This window comes from Engraulis encrasicolus, unplaced genomic scaffold (assembly GCF_034702125.1).
Source record: "Engraulis encrasicolus isolate BLACKSEA-1 unplaced genomic scaffold, IST_EnEncr_1.0 scaffold_29_np1212, whole genome shotgun sequence".
Taxonomy (NCBI): domain Eukaryota; kingdom Metazoa; phylum Chordata; class Actinopteri; order Clupeiformes; family Engraulidae; genus Engraulis; species Engraulis encrasicolus.
The window spans coordinates 892,078-913,415 of record NW_026945588.1 but is presented as its reverse complement, the minus strand read 5'-3'; positions in this window follow the sequence as shown (position 1 = coordinate 913,415).

The window sequence follows — 21,338 nt, the reverse complement described above, 5'->3', positions numbered from 1 at the left end:
TCCTCCTAGGCCTTTCGAGATAGAGACACCGTTCAAACACTAAAACGACCGGCTCGGCTTGGAGATCATTTACATTAATAGGCTTGTCCGTGTCTCTTGTCATTTTCCCGTTTTTGGCGATTTTGTGCAAGCTTGGGTCCCCATTGAAAACAATGGTGGAACCTTCATGAACCAAGGTTCAGCCACTCTAGAGATTAGAGTGTAGGAGGCTTTTTCGGTCATAAAACATCAACACTTTCACCTAGAAGTTTAGTTGACGCGTTGTTGGCGAGCTCTATGGGATGTCTCCAAATTGTCAAAGTTTCTTCTCCCAACTCCCAATACTTTTTAAATGGCAGGTTTGTAAAAAAATGACAGACCTGGGTCTGGGTCTATGGAGGTTTCCAGTCTTCCCAAAAGTGCCTTTTTCAAGAGATCAGCGCATGTCCCACACGGAGGTCCATTTGTGCCTGAACCGTTTAACCTATAAACTTCATTCAAAGACTGTTTGAGAGATCACATACATGACTCCGATCTGTGCGAAGGACACATGCCAACTCCTTTTAGTTTTTTTACAACGACTGTGTAAAGACAAAACACAGGGTCTGATTCTGTCCCCTGCTTAGAGCACCATATTAACTGTCATTCAGTCAATAAGAACAGGTGCAGCCAATGAAGGGTTCCATCTCAACTGTCACTGTCTCTTAAGGCGAGACACGGCAGGTGAAATCATCGTTTTTTCATGCCCTGGTCAAATCTGAGATTTTGGGCTAGTTTGCATCCTTAACTTGTTGTCTTTCACACTGGTGTGAAGAAAACGTCTAAAAAACAGTATTAGATAGTTATTTTATTACATTTGGTAGACTTGCGCTTGTGATTTTTAGCTTGATTTGTCGTGTTTTTCCTCTTGTTACGCACAGTGTTTATTTGCAACCGTTGGGTTTTATATGCCTTCCGAGGTCTCGTTGGAAAGCTTGAGTCTTCCCGCATATAGTCATGTATTCCAAATAAGGATATTTCCGCTGTGTCAACCACCAATCATCGATTTAGACAAGGGGATAAAAGCAGGAAGAGAAGGTTGAAACGAAATCCGATTGGCCGGAATGGGAGATTCGGCACTGTGATTGGTTCTAATCAGTCACGTGTCACTCTCGGCTGCAGTGGATTATTTTGGAGTGAGGAGTATCCAACGGAGCACTTCGTGTCTCCACTTCTTCAAGACGAATTGGAATTACAAGAGCCCGTGCTTACATGTAACAGAAAGCACGGAGAAACAATAAAGCAAACGACAATATATGTTTTAAAGTGAATTATTCGGTACGCTGTCGGCATTCGTTGGGCTCGCGTTTGCAATGCGTTGCCTACAGTTAGGTTACCCTCTCCTTGCACCACAACGAAATCTCTGTCAGTGCGCGTTTGAATTGAATAATCAACGAATTGGTACTCATTGTACTGTTTATTTAACGTGTTGTGCGATGTAGCTCACAATTGACTCACATAGCCTAATAACCACTCTTGTATCTTGTTTTCGAGTGAAGTGCACAGGTAAACATGCCGAGGTTGTTCCGAGGTGAAACCAGCCTGGCGACTAACTCTGTGATATTTTTCTTCCAATAGACCAGTATTTCTTAAGTTGATGGATATTGATTATTAGTCTATAATTGACTCCATTGGCACAGAAAAGATTACTTCCTTCAACATTATGGAAAGGGGCTTGTGTAAACAGACTATCTTTGGATGAGGTAGTTGACCACCACGCATTGCAAAGCAGAGAGGCTGCTTGTCATCCTGCAACATGCTCACTTCCCAAAGTCAGTAGCCTACAGTGGATATATGAAAAAAATTAAGCATGGGCAATAAAATACACCCTGCTATATATTTTAAGTGAAGTAAAAACAAAGAAACAAACAAAAGTAGAGCTTTATTCATTGGCCCAGTGGTGTGCACAGGCAGAGAAGGCCCTTTCATGAACAAACAGAGAAGTGTCCCAATTTAGTTGTAGCCCATCATGTGGGCTGTTGCCAATCACTGGCATCTAGCAAATAGAGACCATTACACCATTACAAGTATAGTAAAATAATCCTATCTTTAAGGGTAGCCTAGCAGGAAACATTCTGTTTGTCCATAGGCCGAAGCATAAGCCAACCTTAACATAACCAAAAACTAAATAATAATTAGGCCTAGGGCCTATAGGCCTACTAAAACCATAACTTAAAATGCCATGTATGTCATTTAGCATCAATGGCAAATGTGCTAAATTACAGATATGGAGGTTGGGGGTTCGAACCCCAGTCCAAGCCATGTTGATTTTCAAAATTATATCATATGCAGTGTTCCTTAGCCAACTTCAAATATCATGTATTTTATGTCATTTAATATCAATGGCAAAGGGGCTGGATTACAGATATGGAGGTTGTGAGTTCGAATCCCGCTCTAAGCCATGTTGATTTTCAAAATTATATCATATGCAGTGTTCCTTAGCCAACTTAAAATACCATGTATGTCATTTAGTATATCCCCAAAACGCAGAGCTACAACACTTTCAAGATGGCTGAATACAAGATGGCTGAATTGTTTGGCCCATAACTTCTGACTGGGTGGATGGAGTTTTTCCAAGATTTCTTTAAGCTTTGTTTTCTCAATAGTACTTTGTTTCATCTCTGCCCCAAAAGGCAAGCCCGCTTCCAGCATTTTCTGTGAGAATGCAATCTAGTTATTGGTTCTCTTGTGTAGGGCAGTAAAATAGAAAATGGATCTCCTCCTAGGCCTTTCGAGATAGAGACACCATTCAAACACTAAAACGACCGGCTCGGCTTGGAGATCATTTACATTAATAGGCTTGTCCGTGTCTCTTGTCGTTTTCCCGTTTTTGGCGATTTTGTGCAAGCTTGGGTCCCCATTGAAAACAATGGTGGAACCTTCATGAACCAAGGTTCCGCCACTCTAGAGATTAGAGTGTAGGAGGGTTTTTCGGTCATAAAACATCAACACTTTCACCTAGAAGTTTAGTTGACACGTTGTTGGCGAGCTATATGGGATGTCTACTAATTGTCAAAGTTTCATCTTACAACTCCCATTACTTTTTAAATGGCAGGTGTTTTAAAAACGACAGGGCTGGGTCTATGGAGGTTTCCATTCTTCCCAAAAGTGCCTTTTTCAAGAGGTCAGCGCATGTCCCTTAAGAGGTCCATTTGTGCCTGAACCGTTTAACCTATAAACTTCATTCAAAGACTGTTAGAGAGATCACATACATGACTCCGATCTGTGCGCAGGACACGTGCCAACTCCTTTTAGTTTTTTTACAACGATCTTGTAAAGACAAAAAACTCATTCTCATTCTGCCCTCTGCTTAGAGCACCATATTAACTGTCATTCAGTCAATCAGAACAGGTGCTGCCAATACAGGGTTCCATCTCAACTGTCACTTTCTCTCAACATTCTATTCTTAACGAGCAGCTGCGCAACCATTCTAGAAGTCTATTGTTCAGCTCTTCAATGCAATGTGATATAGTCTTGCTGGACTGTGCATGACAGCCAGCTGCTTGGCTCAATGGGAATGCTGCTGGATTAGAGATATGGAGGTTGAGAGTTCGAACCCCACCCGAAGCCATGTTGATTTTCAAAATGATATCATATGCAGTGTTCCTTGGCCAACTTAAAATGCCATGTATGTCATTTAGTATCTAGAAGGCTATTGTTCAGCTCTTCAATGCAATGTGATATTGTCTAGCTGGGATGTTTAAGACAGCCAGCTGCTTGGCTCAATGGGAATGCTGCTGGATTAGAGATATGGAGGTTGAGGGTTCGAATCCCACTTGAAGCCATGTTGATTTTCAAAATTATATCATATGCAGTGTTCCTTAGCCAACTTCAAATACCATGTATGTCATTTAGTATCAATGGCAAATGTGCTGGATTACAGATATGGAGGTTGAGAGTTCGAACCCCACCCGAAGCCATGTTGATTTTCAAAATTATATCATATGCAGTGTTCCTTGGCCAACTTAAAATGCCATGTATGTCATTTAGTATCAATGGCAAATGTGCTGAATTACAGATATGGAGGTTGGGTTTTCGAACCCCAGTCAAAGCCATGTTGATTTTCAAAATTATATCATATGCAGTGTTCCTTAGCCAACTTCAAATATCATGTATTGTATGTCATTTAATATCAATGGCAAAGGTGCTGGATTACAGATATGGAGGTTGTGAGTTCGAATCCCGCTCGAAGCCATGTTGATTTTCAAAATTATATCATATGCAGTGTTCCTTAGCCAACTTAAAATACCATGTATGTCATTTAGTATATCCCCAAAACACAGAGCTACAACACTTTCAAGATGGCTGAATCCAAGATGGCTGAATTGTTTGGCCCATAACTTCTGACTGGGTGGATGGATTTTTTCCAACATTTCTTTTAGCTTTGTTTTCTCAATAGTACTTTGTTTCATCTCTGCCCCAAAAGGCAAGCCCGCTTCCAGCATTTTCTGTGAGAATGCAATCTAGTTGCTAACTGAGGCCATTTAATTAATGCTTCTTTGCCTCAGGCCTTTTGCTTAGGCTACAGGGCAGGGCTTCACATTTTCCCCCATTGTAGTAGTCTCTGACTGTACTTTGCTGTTCTGCTACTTTATAATGGCACCAGCTCATTTGCAACCTCAAATAGATGACTTTTAGTTAGGACACATAATCAGGTAAATATTCTTCCACACAACATTTGGTTGCAGGTAATAATACGAATAGCAAGGCCTTTGCGGTTTCACACATAAACAGCTCTAGTCTTCAAACAGCTATCCGATGCACACAACTAACGAGCAATCACAACATTGTGTCTACTGCTCTAGTAAGTCTATGCAAAGAAGGACGGCCTTTTAGACGAGCCTAAACGGTTCCAACCTGCAAACAGCCTGTCTATGGCTTTATAAGCACACACAACAGCTAAGACATATTATTTAACCTTTAACTTTCACATGTGCAGTATGAATATAACAGGCATTGTGAATAATTTCTTGAAGGTGCCGAGGTAAACAGCCAAGGTGATAACTTTTAAAACTTTAATGCCCCATGCGCAATTTACTAAAGCCACGCGGTGGGTGACACCCTAATGCATTACATGGCAGAAATACGAAATCTATGCTCACGTGTCTTCTTACCAGATTGCCAATGTTGACAGCATTCATGCATCCCCAAACCATGTCAGTCCCACTACCATGCTTGGCTATTGAGAGGATGTACTTTTTTTGTAAAACTCACTTGCTTACCACCACACATGCTTGACACCATCTAAAGTATATTTGTTTATCATGGTCTCTTCAGATCACACGACATGGTTCCAGTGATCCATATCCTTGGTCTGTTCATCTTTCTTGAGACCAAGATAAACAAATTGGCGTTAGATGGTGTCAAGCATGTGTGGTGGTAAACAAGTGAGCTTTACAAAAAAAAGTACATCCTCTCAATAGCCAAGCATGGTAGTGGGACTGACATGGTTTGGGGATGCATGAATGCTGTCAACATTGGCAATCTGAAATACACCTAAAAAGAAACATGCATATCAACATGCACTGTGACTACTGAAGCAGATCATGATATTCTCCATAGGATTCCATTCAAATCTCACACCAATCTATTTAAGCCAGATGCAGACTCAAAATGTAAAAGTTCAATGCAAAGAAAGGTTGAAACACACACTGATGACCTCCCTTTTCATCCCTTTTCATTAAGTTTCATTTCGAGACGGTTCGAGCCAACACAGCCCCTTCTCTACCGGATTTTAATTTTGGGGTGTACTCACTTTTGTGAGTACATGTTCAAACATTAATGGCTGTATTTTGTTTTTTTCTGTGTGAACAAGAAATTTAAGCGGTTAAATATGTTGTTAAAAGGTCACTAATCATTGTGTCAAAGTGACATTTCTGTAATGCTTTCCTATGAAAAGATATACTCAAAAATCTGCAAAAACTGTGAGGGGTGTATTCACTTTCGTGATATACCTGTAAAGGTGGACGGGAGTGGTAGGAAACTGGTAGGGAACTGGAAGCATCGCATTTCGGGGATATACCTTTAGCAGTCGAAGGCAACTGCATAGGCCGCCCTAGTTACAATGGTAAATGTGTAGCCAAGTGTTTTAAAGGGACACTGTGTGAGATTTTTAGTTGTTTATTTCCAGAATTCATGCTGCCCATTCACTAATTTTACCTTTGTCATGAATACTTATCACCACCATCAAATTGTAAGTATTCAAAAAATACATTTCCAAAAATAGCCATTTTTAGCTGCAAAAAGGACTGTACTTGGACCATACTAGAAAATATTTGTTTAATACTTAGTACACTTTCGTGTAAAGATCAAATGTGGCAATAGGCAGCCCAGTTTCAATAAGTAGCATAGTTGCAGTACCTTTTTTGACCATTTCCTGCACAGTGTCCCTTTAAGTTAACATTAGCTAAGGTTGGTTGACAGATATGCTAACCATGCTAATAATATTAAATTGTTAACTAACTAAATTTAATTCAGTAAATTTAAAATTGAATTAGCTATTGCTGTTCTTATGCTCTGGTGGAACAGACATCTAGGGGCTGTGACAATGTAGTTTAATGATGATATCAAACTACCAATTATGGTAACATTGCTTATTATGTTAACTTAATATAATTAACTATATATGTTTATATTGTTTCTAAACTGAATCAGGTTAGCTGATGTGATTACTATACTATCTTAAAAATTCTAATTATGGTACAAAATTAAATGATTAACTACATCTAGTCTTACCTGGGTGCCATAATGTAGGCTAATAATGTAGGCATACAACAGATTTGGTCAACCCTCACTTCAAGAGGAAATATTAAGTCTTTTTAAAGTTATTGTTAGCCAAATAACGTAATGACCTCCCAAATACCTCATTATGTTATTAGCAGAAGAGGGTTCCGATATCAACATAATTCAAAGATCGGATCAGATAGGAATTTTCTCAAAGTATCGGAATTTTCCTGGTACTGACATTGAGCCAGGTGTAATGTTAATTTGAAATCATGACACTTCAGTTTTTAGGATTGTTACTTTTTTACTTTTTATTCATTAATTGGTGTCCTGGTCTTTTGACTTCCTTCTCTGACCAAATAGTCTGGGCCTACCCCAAGTTCAAACCCATGCTTATATTTGGTTTTGGTATAGGATCAGAGTAGTATCAGTATCGGCAGATATCCAAATTTGGATATTGAGATCGGATCGGAAGTGAAAAAATGTGTATCGGTGCATCCCTACAGTACATTATTGGTAGAGAAATATTATGTTATTGGCTTCATTACGTTTCAAATGGCCCTAAATTATTATTCTAATGGCAGTTATTACATTATGGTCATCGTTATTACGTTATCAAAGCTTTGTTTAGTGTAAAGCCCATAATGTAATAACCTGCCCATAACGTAATTATTACATTATGGGCAGAGCGTTATTACTTTATGGGTAGGGAAGTGTTATTACGTTATGGGCTTTATTACGTTTCAAATGGGCCCGAATTATTACGTTATGGCCAGTTATTACGTTATGGGCAGTTATTACGTTTTGGGTTCTTACAAGTAGGACTATTGGCAGAACTGGTGATCATTTTCATGTTATAGGGGCGGGCCGGGATCTGGGATCAGCTTCTGCTGAAAGTAACTAAAAGTAATATAACTTAGTTATGTTACTGACTACTTGCTTTTAAAAGTAACTAAGTTACTTTTTAAAGAAGTAGTCAGTAGTCAGTAGTCAGTAGTCGGATTACTGTTTCACAGTAACTGTGGCAACACTGACACACACACTCGCACTCGCACGCGCACACGCGCACACGCCCACACGCACACACACACACGTGAGAGAGAAAGTCCTTAGTGTAGGTAATGAGTCAGTGTCTTACCTGTCTTCATCTGAGTAGAAGCAGGTTGGCTCTTTCCTCCATGTTGCAGCTCAGTATAGACTGTAACAGTGTAGTCAGTTCCTGGTGTCAGGTCTGTGATGTCTGTGCTGCATGACTCAGTAGAGATGGACTTTGGTTCAGTCCCTTCACTCTGGTAAGAGACCAGGAAGCTGTGTGGAGTCTTCTGCATCTCAGTAGGCACCTGCCAGCTGATTCTAGCAGATGATGCAGTGATGGAGCTCACAGCCAGACTCTCTGGGACTGACACTCCTGAAACAACAGAAAAACACAGTTACACTGCGTTCAGAACAACATATCTGAATTTACGCTGTGGGCCAGAAATCATAGCAGAAATGTTTTTTCTTTCTCACTTTCGCACGGCTGTGTGGACAGTATGATCCACACATATCCCGTTCTGGGAACGGAAATTAAACTTTCCTGACAACCAAGTGAGAACCGAAATGGAACCAAAAATGAATGTGCCTGGAACGTACCCAGAACTGAACAGGAACCAATGGCTGTTTGGTTTGTACTGTAACCAAAGTGAAGGTTTTAGGTGGTAGATTTTGGTTTGGTTACAAATCTAACCTTAAGAGAACCAAAAGGCAAACGTTCTCTTTACGTTCTCTGTTACTAGGGGGATGGTTAATTTTGTTATGTGTGGTATCGTTGCAAAGGGGAGACTGAGCTTTCATCAGACACCTTTCGAGAACATTTTGGTTAAGTATAGCCCTCCCTGCAGATCTTCACACATTTACTCAGACACATTTTTTTTCCATTTTCACCGATATCATCTCTTGTCTTTTCATATTGTGGCATCAGGGAGCATCAGAGAGACTTATTTTAAACTCTAAAAAACCGTCTTGAGTATCGGGAATTTGGAAATGTATTCTTCAACTATGTTATCCCATTTTTAGGGGGTGATTTTCAGTCTTGTATCAGACATGCCACTTTTTTGTTGCCGTTTTTTTGTGCTAATGTCTTGTATAGTCAGGAGGCAAGGCCTTTTTGTGTCATTCTGCAGTTGCTTATCATAGCTTGTTACGCATCATCAGAGAAGCCGACAGGGAGGGGGGACAAAGGGGCATTTTGTCCCGGGCCTACTAACAGAGAGAGGGGGCCCAGAATTCGAGCCTCATTACATTGTATGTATTGGGTTTGGGGCCCTTTCTGATGTCTTTGTCCCGGGCCCAGCCAAAGCTGTCAGCGGCCCTATATATCTTATGAAAGCTTGAATTGTTAAGTATACAGATATGACCATGTATTTGGTGTACTATTTGGATAGCAGCCTATTTGCATAGCAAGGGTTGCCAATGTGTTGTTATGTCTGCTTCTTAATTATATGTGGGTGGTTGACGTTTAAGGGTGTAACGTTTAAAGAAAGTTTTTCCAATTCCTGTAAAAATTATGAAAAAAATTGAACAAAAATAGAAAAAAATAAAGCTCCAAGTGGTCCGTGGAATTTCGCCTAATTTTTGCTATTTTTTGGATGTGCCCTGTGCGTGTGACATCCTTGGTGACATTTCTGTAAGATACAATAAAATGATTAAACATGCCCTTTGAACTATTGTTCCCATGACCCCCACCCCACATACACACTACTACCCACCCGCAGGCCAACCCCCACCCCCACTCGCCCATGCATTGTACATGCAGACAACTATGATTTCTCTGCATGGTTTCACTGTATTACTTGTAATAATTGTTTGAAATGTGAAAAATAAATCTCCTGGTATACTTATATCCTTGCATGATACACGAAAAACAAGTAAGAATAAGCATGTCACACACCGCAGGACATGAGGTCACACCACAGGAAAATCACTGCATTGTGGCCATTTTAATCCTTTAGTATACATGACTGACCTCTGAGCTCATGCTAACTAGGTAATGATATTGTGTTTAATCTTAATATGCGTTTTCAATTATAAAAACTTTTTTTTTCCTTCTATAAGAGCAGACACACACAACAGAACACCATACAATGAACCTAAGCATTGTGTGACAGAAACATTGCAATATGTAGACATATAAAGAGGTGAATAGTCACCTTAGGCTCCTAACCAGTCAGTACCTCAGTTATTGGAGAGTGGTGTGGAAGTTTAAGGTGACTCTCCAATAACTGAGGTACTGACTGGTTAGGAGCCTGTCTTTCAGACCCTTGTAGTTGGCCTTGCAGCTGCTCGTTCACCAACATTGACATACATGTCACACCACAGGACGCAATTTGTGTTACGAAATTGAACTTGTAGTTAATATTATTTATTATTTATTTATTTCACATTCACATATCTTAACCCTATCGCACCGGATGCATCATATTTGTTTCATCAAATTCAAAGCCCTCTCCCCGCTGACAGAAAAAAAATCGATCTCAAAAACATTTTCCAAACATCCTGCAGTACACGGAAACCGCCACAAGAGAGCAGCGGTCAACACCAAGTTCACCACAGCTTGACAGAACATGGCGCGACAGGGGTAGAAGCGGTTTCCCTGACCAAAGCAGAGATATCATCAAATTGCAAAGGGTTTGTGTACGAATTTCCGAAATATAATTCTATAAACTTTAATTTGAACACTTACTTTGTGCAATAAATCAAGGAAGAGTTTATATTTTTACACCGTGTTGCAGAGAGATCGTGTTAAAACTGATGAAACAAATAAGCACCATCCGGAGTTGGCAGGAAGTTAGCCATCGATGCATTTTGCCATAGGGAAACTTACAAAGCATACCACGACGATCATTTAACAAAACACACAAGTTGTTTTACTTCAAGACAAAGATATTGCCTTAAGAAACAGGTTTTACTTGCAATTTTGAAAATGTAATGCAAAATGTTGAAATTATGATCTCATAAAAAATGCATTGAAGTGAATGGAGAAATGGTCCAATTGTAGTAGTTGACCCATATATTCAAATTCCACATCAAAAATGAATAATGATCTATATTACAATCATAAATGGGTTGTTAAGCATTCGATCAGCTATGTTTTTACACAGATTTTTAAAAATTACCCAACCAGGCTGTGGGAAATGTAAAATATGGTCCTGCTAAAACAAGGATAGGCTAAAAAAAATGGCAGGATCTCACTAAATATTTAAAGATAATCCTCAAATTAAATTAAAACTAATTCTGAGCAGCTTTTTCCTTGAAACAGCACACATTACTGACAGTCGCATTAACAATTAGACTGTGAGTACAGTTTTACTTGTTTCAAGACATTTATTAACCTGTTAACAAATTAACCTGTTTTAAGAACTGACTCCATCTCTCTAAGATATTCTAGCTAATCAACTGTGATTGAAAATGTCAGTGGCCCTATTAATTTGTATGCATTCATGTTTCATAGCTTTGAGATTTCTGTTGTCTGTGCAGCATTTGGCACAGCAATTTCATGATTGCAAATCTGTATCCCATTTCAATGTGTCAAACACTTGATATTCACAGCAAAATAAAGATGAATCAATAACACATGTATTCCAAAAAATAATGAGTCCCATTTCTGTGATTATTGTCTTTCCTAGTTGTTACCAAGAGATCCATTTCAGAGATGATATTCAAAAAAATCTAATCTTTACACTGACCTGCCTCTGCCGCCTTGATACCACTGATGTGTGGCCCAATTCTTTTTCATGAGCAAATATACTGTTTCAAAAAGTCTTTGTTGTAAGAGCGCTGCCTGGACTCAAAAAAGGTGCTCTTTGAGGTGCTCTTTGGATGGGCAAATGCAGACGTTGAAAACGAAGAAAAAATCCAAGGCACTCTCTTTAAAAATAAAAAGCCTTTATTTCATGGCTTGGTTTGCAAATAACCTTTAAAAACTCCGACTTGGCCTTCTTCAGGGAGTCAAACAGTTTTCAAACAGAAGGAAGAGGTTTTTAAACATATGTTAACCAATCGGATACCTCCACATCGCAAAAGGTGAGCTGCACAGGTAACAGGTGTGTGTGTGTGTGTGTGTGTGTGTGTGTGTGTGTGTGTTTAGTGCAGGTAGAAAGTGCGGTGTGCGTCTGTGTGTGTGTCTGTGTGTGTGTGTGTGAGTTGTGTGTCAGTGTGTGTATGTTTGGGTTTAGTGCAGAAAGTGCAGTGTGCGTGTGTGCATGTGTGTGTGTGTGTGTGTGCATGTTTTGAGTTAATGCAGATATAACATATGATGCAGATAAAACATCCAGCAGGTGTCCTCCTTCCTAAACTCAATGGGACATGAAATCATACCGGCTATTTTTGGAGCATCCTAAATTAAAGTAAATCAACATTGTGTAGGATAACCCCAGCAAAAAAAGGGAAACAAAAGTGAAAATGGAAAAACAAAGACAACAAACAATAAGAAGCAATGAAACAGAAGAAAAGTATAGAAATGAGAATAAGACAGAAAAGGTACCCACACCAAAATAAAATCACAGAAAAACACTGAAATCAAGGTCCTCATTTAGTCCTGGATACTTTGTGGCCTGTAATTTATAAATCCAGAATGTCTCCCTCTGGTTCAGCTGTCTCTGCCTATCCCCTTTCCTTAAAAAAAAATTAAACACAGACCTAATGAATATACAATACATTAAGGATGAGAAGATACAGAAGTTCCAGAGAGACGTCACTGACTACAATGAAGGAAAAGTCTACAATTGGAACAAGAGACCACAGAGGGTTGCAGATGGAGGACTTTCAACCAAGGCAAGACCTAGAACAGTCTCCTTCAACTTCTCTAGTAGTGAAGAAGATGACAACACGATGGCATCTGCACCTGAAACTACCCAAGAGGATTTTTTAGAACACCCTACATACCCCAACAGAGGAGGCAGTACTTGGAGACGGGGACGCGGACGCAGCCGTGGACGAGACAGGGGCAGAGGCAGAGGAGGAAGAGGACACGGAGGGGCAGAAGGAGACGAAGAACCCAGGAGAACAAGGAGCAGAACCAGACACATACCGTGATCAACATCTCAGACAAGACCTTATCAGACGAGAGCATCCAAGTCCTTTCCAAAGGATTGTCTTTTGCCCCTACCCACTCAGCCAAGCAGTTTGACACAAAGATTGACCTGTTTCGATTTTACAGGAATCTACACCTCAAGGCATGGTATAAGCAAAATGCAACAACATCAGCAAACTCCACAGCCACAGGTCAGACTGACTCTTTTAATAGTGGAGGGCATTTTAGGCCCAAATCTACTTTTTGCCCACTAGTTCAAAATGCAGCCTTACATACTTTTGGCAAAAAAAATAATTTTGACATTGTGATTCTTCGTATTCTTAAAAAGATTGTCAAACAAAGCAACCTTACACACAAAGAAAGAACCGCATTGGATATACTATCCAAAGATGATGAAATTGTGATTAAAGTGTATATCTCAGGTTAATTTTTATTCAAAATAATGGACTTCCTTTGATAGTTCTACCACTTGAACAATTATCCATCATTTTTTTCATGCAATAGGACATCAGAAAATGAAATATAACGAGGAAAAGTGTGTATTTTCAGTAACATGTTCAAAGAATTCTAATCTATTGTGTGACGTCAGGCGAGGCCATTCAGTAGCCCGCAGTAGCGGTAGCCCTGCATTCTGTACGGTGTGTGATTGAATTATGCCGTACGGGTATGAAATAAATATCATTGGCAATATTATATCATGACCGCTACAGGGTGCCATGTGAACGTGAGGCAGTAAAAACCAGTGTTCGAACTATGCAAAAAAAAAAAAAAAAAAGGGGGGGGGGGGTTGCGCTTGCCTCAAAGTGCGAGTCTCGAAAGCTTGAATTTGGAGAAGTAGGCCTACCATGTGATTTCAAATTTCAAGTAGGCCTACACTACAAATTACCAGACATTGTTAGTATCAACCTTTAGTAGGTCTATCACGCCATTTCAGCATCATGTCCAAGTGGGAAAGAATGTAAACAGCGACAAATAATAAATAAATAAAACCGTTTGGGTGAATCATTCGCTCCAAGCTTTTTAACGGCAAGGTGCAAAGCAGTCGGCTGCATTGTATGAGTGCCAGAGAATACCAAATTCAAACGACTGCAAAGCAATCTGTCTGGGCACAGCGGAAAGCACCTGTGCGGTCCACACGGCCGTCAGCAGAAAACGAATGAACCTCCCTTGCAATACGTCCGAGAACATCAGTAGGCCTACACCGTATGTCAAATGGCGCATTTGTCTACTTGTTTCGAGCACCACGTTTCATTGTCATTGCCGCGAGTTTCTGACAAACCACATAGTTGAGCTGCACAACGTGACACTATCATACACAACATGATGAAGCGCCCCCCTCACGTTTGACATCCTCGGGCCGAAGTCTCATAATGGGGTAAAGACCGTGAACATAGTGACACACACTTCACAGTGGTGTTGGTGAAAACGAAACGAAGTTGCCTCCCACGGCCCAAACGCAAAATAATGCCGAAAATTGAATGCCCCCTCAGTTGTCCTGGCTAGGGCAACTGGCGCGTTATCACCGCTTCTTATTCAATGCAGCAGCACTTTCATTGTACTCGCGCTGCACTTGTCTCACAATGTAATCAGCTGCGTGCTCCGGGCCAAATAGTCAACTCTCCCACCTTGTGGACACAGAAGGGAACAATTTGAAGAACGCGTTTCAGACGGACGGACAGACATGGCCTACCCTTATATAGAGATGCTGGGACGCATCTAAAAACATGGATCCAACGCGCGTAGTAGGAAAATAGAGACTGAAAAGATACAACCAAAAGGCTCTACTCGAAGGCTCCAGCCAACGCTGTTGAAAGATTGTTTGCCTCTCTCCCTGGCCATCTGAATGAGATGCTTTTATCAAACGTCATACCAAATCTACATAGGCCTATAGGCTAGTTTTGGTATTTATGTTTATTTGATCCGGCGACTATTGTTGTTTTACTGTCTTGCTTGAACCGCTCTGTTTGGATTAGCCTACTTGAAGACTTTCCATGGATTATCCTGCATCGTCTCAGTGCCGTGAGTAACCTGGAACATAAGTAGGCTATATCATCAGAGGTGATCTGAGTCACTTTTGGCCGCGAGAGACTTGGAAGGCGCTACATTTGCGCCACACAACGTGGATTATTGAAACTGAAGACTTGATTTCTTCTATTGGATAATTTCGTTTGGTAGGCCTATAATTACGGACAGTGTAGTTTTTTTGTGACACTCGGACTTTTTTTTCAAGGAATATAGGTTAACCGAAATAGTCCCGCCGCCGCGTGGGTTACCTATGCTATTGATTTGTGATACGCATGTGGGTGACCTTTATTGAAGTTGCATGTAATTCTATAGAACAGTCAAAGGAAATTGAAAATGTGATTTTTACAACAGCGACATGACTCGGGTGGTATAGGCCTACTTTAGCCTACTGTTTTGCACCTTGGAAAAGTTTGACGCGATTTCAGCACCATGGACAGTTGCTCCCCAGTCGGGCGAATAGCACCACATTTTAGGCTACGCAGATCATTTCCCGTTTGTGCTGTTTGTAATTTAGGTAGCCTATTGCATTTAGCTGACACGATATTGGCAGTTCATTAAACATGATTAAAAGCAAGCCCAAAAATATGAAGGGACTAGTAAAAAAAAGCCCATGTCGCATAGTCTAGCTATAGGGGGCCTAGGTCCAAGCAGAATTTGCAACCCTGCATGAATAGCATTTCTACTAAAACTAGTTGGCCAAAAGTTACTAAATCATTTGGAAGTTGTTACAGTGCCCTGCATGAGAAAAGCCGCACAATTACAGTTGCGATTTCTATTATAGGCCTGCAGGCCACGGCCGTTATATCATTAGTGATCGTCACCTCGCCTATGTAAAATTCCAGGCAAATAAAATTAGAACGTTCACCCATGGCCTCGCCTGACGTAGTCGCCAGGTTACGGTTAAACCCACATTTGCCACAACAAACAACAAAAATCGTTGTTTAACATCGTTTTTAGAGGGACTTATTTATGTGGATCATTTATTGAATACAGTGTGTACACATTGATCCAAAGTAGTGGTTAACCTGCGATATACACTTTAAGAGGGCAGACACGGGAGGAGCTGTGATTGTGTGGGGAAAAGACATGTGTGGGGAAAAGACATGTATGTTAAAGAGACTTTCCGCCAGCTGAATGACTCAGACTTTTCACAACAATTGCCTTCCAATCCAACTGAATCACTTAAACTGGAATTGGGGACACTACTATCTGAGGCAAAAGACAATGGATGGATATCTGAGTCTGAATGTAGATTTTTGTTCACTGAGAATCCAAGAATGGCATCCTTTTACCCAAAATACATAAATGTATTGAAAACCCCCCTGGTAGACCTGTGATTTCAGGAAATGAAAGTCTTACTGGACCAATTTCAAAGTACATTGATTACTTCATTAAGCCTTTTTTGCCTTCACTCCCTGCCTATGTACAAGACACTACTGATGTTTTAAACAAATTGGAAGAGTTGCAGAATGTTGGCCCTGACACCTTTCTTGTGACGATGGATGTGGAAGCATTATATACCAACATTGTACACCAACAGGGTCTAGAAGCACTTGCACATTTGTCCAGCCTCTGAAATGCCACCAACTGACGTTTTACTTTCTTTGACAGAATGGACCTTAACCAACATCTTCATTTTTCAGGACAAGGTCTTCAAACAGACAAAAGGGTGTGCTATGGGGGCGTGCTATAGTCCATCATATGCTGGCCTTTTCCTGGGTAAATGGGAAGAAGACTTTGTTCTTAATGATAACAAAAATGCCTTTTTGAAGTACATAGTCTGGTATTGTCGTTATATTGATGATATATGTCTACTGTGGTCTGGGTCAGAAACGGAACTAAAAGAATTTCATACATTTCTGAATGATATCAACCCGAACATTAAGCTGTCTTTGGAGTTCAGTAAAGATGAAATTAACTTCCTTGACCTGAACATTTCAAAAGATGAACTAGGAGTTTTGCATACATCCGTTTACAGGAAGCCAACAGACAGAAATACTATTTTACATGCAAGAAGCTTCCATCCCACTTGGTTGAAAGACAATGTGCCTTATGGACAGTTTCAAAGGGTTAAGCGAATCTGTGACCAAGATGGTGTTTTTGAAAGCAATGCCCAAGAAATGCAGTCTAGGTTTGTGGAGCGGGGATATAAGAACACCACCCTCCAAAAAGCCTATACTAGAGCAAAACATACTGACAGAACATCTCTATTGAAAAGAAAATGTAAAAAAGACACCAAGGACAGACCAATTTTCGTCACAAAATACAGAACTGAGGCTGAAAAAATCAAACAGATAATCAGAAAGAACTGGGGTATTATTGAGAGTGACGAAACCCTAAGCCAGATCCACCTTTGGTCAGTTTCAAAAGATGTCCTACTTTACAGGACAAACTGGTCCATAGTTACCTCAAACCAGACTCCCAACAGAACTGGTTGACTAAAAGGCCCATTGGTTGTTTTAAATGCCACCACTGTAATCATTGTGCAAATGTCCAACAAACAAAAACTTTCCAGGATTCTATCTCCCCAAGACAACTCAAAATTAATCATTTCATCAACTGTAAAACCACCTTTGTTATTTACAGGTTGGAGTGTCCCCGATGTAAAGTGTTTTACATAGGAAGAACAAAACGGCGCTTACAAGACAGACTGGCTGAACACAAGTATGCAATCCGCACAGGCAATGTGAACTATCCAATGGCAAGACACTACATGGAACACCATAATAGTGATCCATCCACCTTGCAGGCCTGCGGTATCGATCATATCCCCCTGTCTTTAAGGAAAGGGGATAGGCAGAGACAGCTGAACCAGAGGGAGACATTCTGGATTTATAAGTTACAGGCCACAAAGTATCCAGGACTAAATGAGGACCTTGATTTCAGTGTTTTTCTGTGATTTTATTCTGTTTATGTCTTATTCTTATTTTTATACATTTCTTCTGTTTCATTTCTTCTTATTGTTTGTTGTCTTTGTTTTTCCATTTTCACTTTTATTTCCAATTTTTTGCTGGGGTGATCCTACACAATGTTGATATACTTTAATTTAGGATGCTCCAAAAATAGCCGGTATGATTTCATGTCCCATTGAGTTTAGGAAGGAGGACACCTGCTGGATGTTTTATATATGACACCTGTTACCTGTGCAGCTCACCTTTTGCGATGTGGAGCAACTGTATCTCACGCCTTTCGTGAAGTGTTCACGAAAAAAAAACACTTCAATTTTCGTGGTGCATTCACGTTATTGCCCGTTTTTCGTGGTTGGGCTGCCTATTCATTTGAATTGCCCGACTGCTGCCTAGCGACCCGCTAGTTTGACGCCCTTTCGGTACCGTCACCAAACATTTCCAACAAGCAATTTAGGGTTAGGGTTAAGTTTAGGGTTAAGGTTAGGGTTAAATGTGGGGTTGCAGGTTAACCATTTTAAGAAAATGTACTATTATGACATCAGGTTGGTGGTTTCGCAGGCTCATAGGAATCTATGTAGAACCTTAGAATCCTGGGGGAGTTCCCCCAACGTGATGTCATACCTGCAACCCCAACTTTAAGGTTAGGGTTAGGGTTAGGTTTAGGGTTAAGTAGGGTTAAGGTTAGGGTTAGGGTTAGGTTTAGGTTTAGGTTTAGGTTTAGGTTCAGGTTTAGGGTTAAGGTTAGGTTTAGGTTTAGGTTTAGGGTCGTATGACATAAGGCGTAAGTACCGAAAGGGCGTCGAATTAGTGAGTCTCGAGTGTATCAGCAGTGTTCTGTCAGCAACCCCTCCCCGCCCCTGCAGACGCTTGGATAACCATAGCAGCAGTCGGGCAATTCAAAAGAATAGGCAGCGTTTCGTTGTCCAACCACGAAAAACGGGCAATAACGTGAATGCACCACGAAAATTAAAGTGACTTTTTTCGTGAATACTTCACGAAATTACGTGAGATAGGGCACTGTGGAGGCATCCGATTGGTTAACATTTGTTTAAAAACCTCTTCCTTCTGTTTGAAAACTGTTTGAGTCCCTGAAGAAGGTCAAGTGGCCGAAACATGTCGGAGTTTTTTAATGGTTAGTGTAACTGTGATAGTTATTTTCCTTTTGTTATTTCGTGTTGCCATTAAATATCCTGTTTTTATGTCCAAGAATGTTTTTGTTTATGTACGTTGGCTTACGTCACTGGGTCAGGTCAGCTGATGTCACCTGGTTCACACGGACACTATTAAGCGCCGTACCAGTCGGCTAGGTGTGAATGGACTAGACTATTCTCGCGGCCTCGCTACAAGCCGCGGGCTAGTTTGAATTATTTGACGCTCAAAATGGTCTTACGAAGTTGAAGTCTCATGCCCTCTTGATGTAATACGCAGCCAGTGAGGTATGTTGTTCCTTTTGTATTATTCTGTGTTTTCTTTATGTTGTGTGGTTTATTATTTTCCTACTGATTTGGTTTTGTGTTTTTGTTTTGTCAGTTTGACGGTGGATGAAAGATGAACGAAAGATGAACATGGATTAAAGAAATAAACGTCATCATACATCAGTAACATAAAACTCGACTCAAGCGTGACTCCTGGAGGGCGTGATAGTTAGTCTAGGTAGGATTTCTAAAAAAGGTGCTTATTTAAGGTCCTGAAAGCAAATCATGTTCATTTTCGGCATGCAACTGATTTAGGGGTATTCAAGGGTGCTGAATCCAAATCTGCCGTATGACGGACGCAAAACTGTACCGCAATGCCTCAAACGAGCAAAATCCAATATGGCCGCCAACACCATGTTAAAATCATGCAATCACTTCTCTTTTGGACTAAACAAGGTATAAATTAGAAAAGAGCACTCATTTTTATGTTTTCAGATATGGGGAATCCCATCATGGCATCAAATTTAAGAGCAGATTGGAAGAAAATTCTTATGACATTGGCTGGCAGCATCTTAACAGCAGAGAGCCTCATAAAGTATGAAAAGTGCAATTTTTGAAAAAGTGTAAGTCATAATGAATACTTAGAATTTGATGCTGGTGGTAAGTATTCATGAAAAAGGTAACATTAGTGAATGGACAGCATGAATTCTGGAAATAAACAACTAAAAATCTCACACAGTGCCCCTTTAAGCTATTATTATTATAAAGTGGAAAAAGTATTCAATTAAATCATATAAACACCATTTGAACTGTCCGCGTATGAACTTTAAAACAAATAATCTAAACAAATAGGCCTAATGTACGCACTTGGAAAAAAGCTTATAATAACTGACATGCACATCATACTCCAAAACAGTAGGTGGCAGTAAGAAATGAATCGCCTATTGTCGAAACACATTTTCATTGACGGTATTTATCTTCCTCCTGCTGTTACCAAGTTGTTACCTTATTAGTACAGAAATATTTTACATAAATCAAAACAATATACGTGAAATTCATGCTGTAATTCAGGTGGGATAACAAACAAAAACAAAAAAAATCACCAATGAGTAAAAGCGGAAATGGAATTACGTCACTTCCATGTTCGTCAGTTGGACTCCTGCTTTTAAATTGAGGCGTTCGTTTTCAGCCGGGTAAGTTTCACAATCCGTTTCAATCCTTGTCATCTTTGGCAGTAGGGTCATTCCACACCAAATCTCCGAATCATCCCGCACGACCATCTCAGATTTGGCAGAAAAAAATCAAGGAGGTTCACAAACGTCCCAATAGGAAAAGTGCAAAATTATAGCTCTCAACTCCTCATAGTTTTGTCATTAAAAATGTTTTTGTCAGGTACCCCCCTGACTCGTTTGGAACAGAGTTCTCAGAGAGCCCACTTTCAGATTGCCGTATCCAAAAAACTGCTTTAAGTAGGTCCTTATGAATTTCAAGGGGTAACGTTTGGAACATTTACTTGTGAAATGTGGATTTTCACACATCCTCTTGTCATTTACCACCGTTTTCTGGGGGCTTAAAGTTGCTTGAAAAATTCTCACCAGAATTGACTCACCGGTGGGCCCTGCACCCTTGTGGGCCCGTATTATCAGTAATGTAAAACAAAACAAAAAAGGGGGCCCACGAGGGTGCAGGGCCCACCGGGAAATGCCTGCTATGCCAGATGGCCAGACCAGCCCTGTTTCTATCCAAGATTTTGACTGTCACCATTATTTTCTATTTTCATGGGGCTGGTGGCCCCGGTAGACTTCATCCAAATTTCAAAATATTTTACACAGTGTGTTTTTACTGGGTGTAGAACATTTTTACTATAGGGCCAAGGCAATATTTTTTCATAGGGGGCATGTGATGCACCCTAATGTAGGCCTATAAATAACTTCCAGCCAATAGGCTACTCAGTTATCCTATAAAATCACCTGTTAATTGATGGACTAATTTTACAGTAGCCTTATTAAAAGAGAAAGACAAGCACTGCGGTGAGGACGTTCCCAACAAATGCGAGAAGACACATCGCAGATCCAGAAAATATTCAATGTTTAATAGCTGCCAAATACTTGAAATAATACTGCTGATGGGCATCCAATTTCGTTGTAATTCCAGGATAGTTTCATGAGTCCGCTTCAT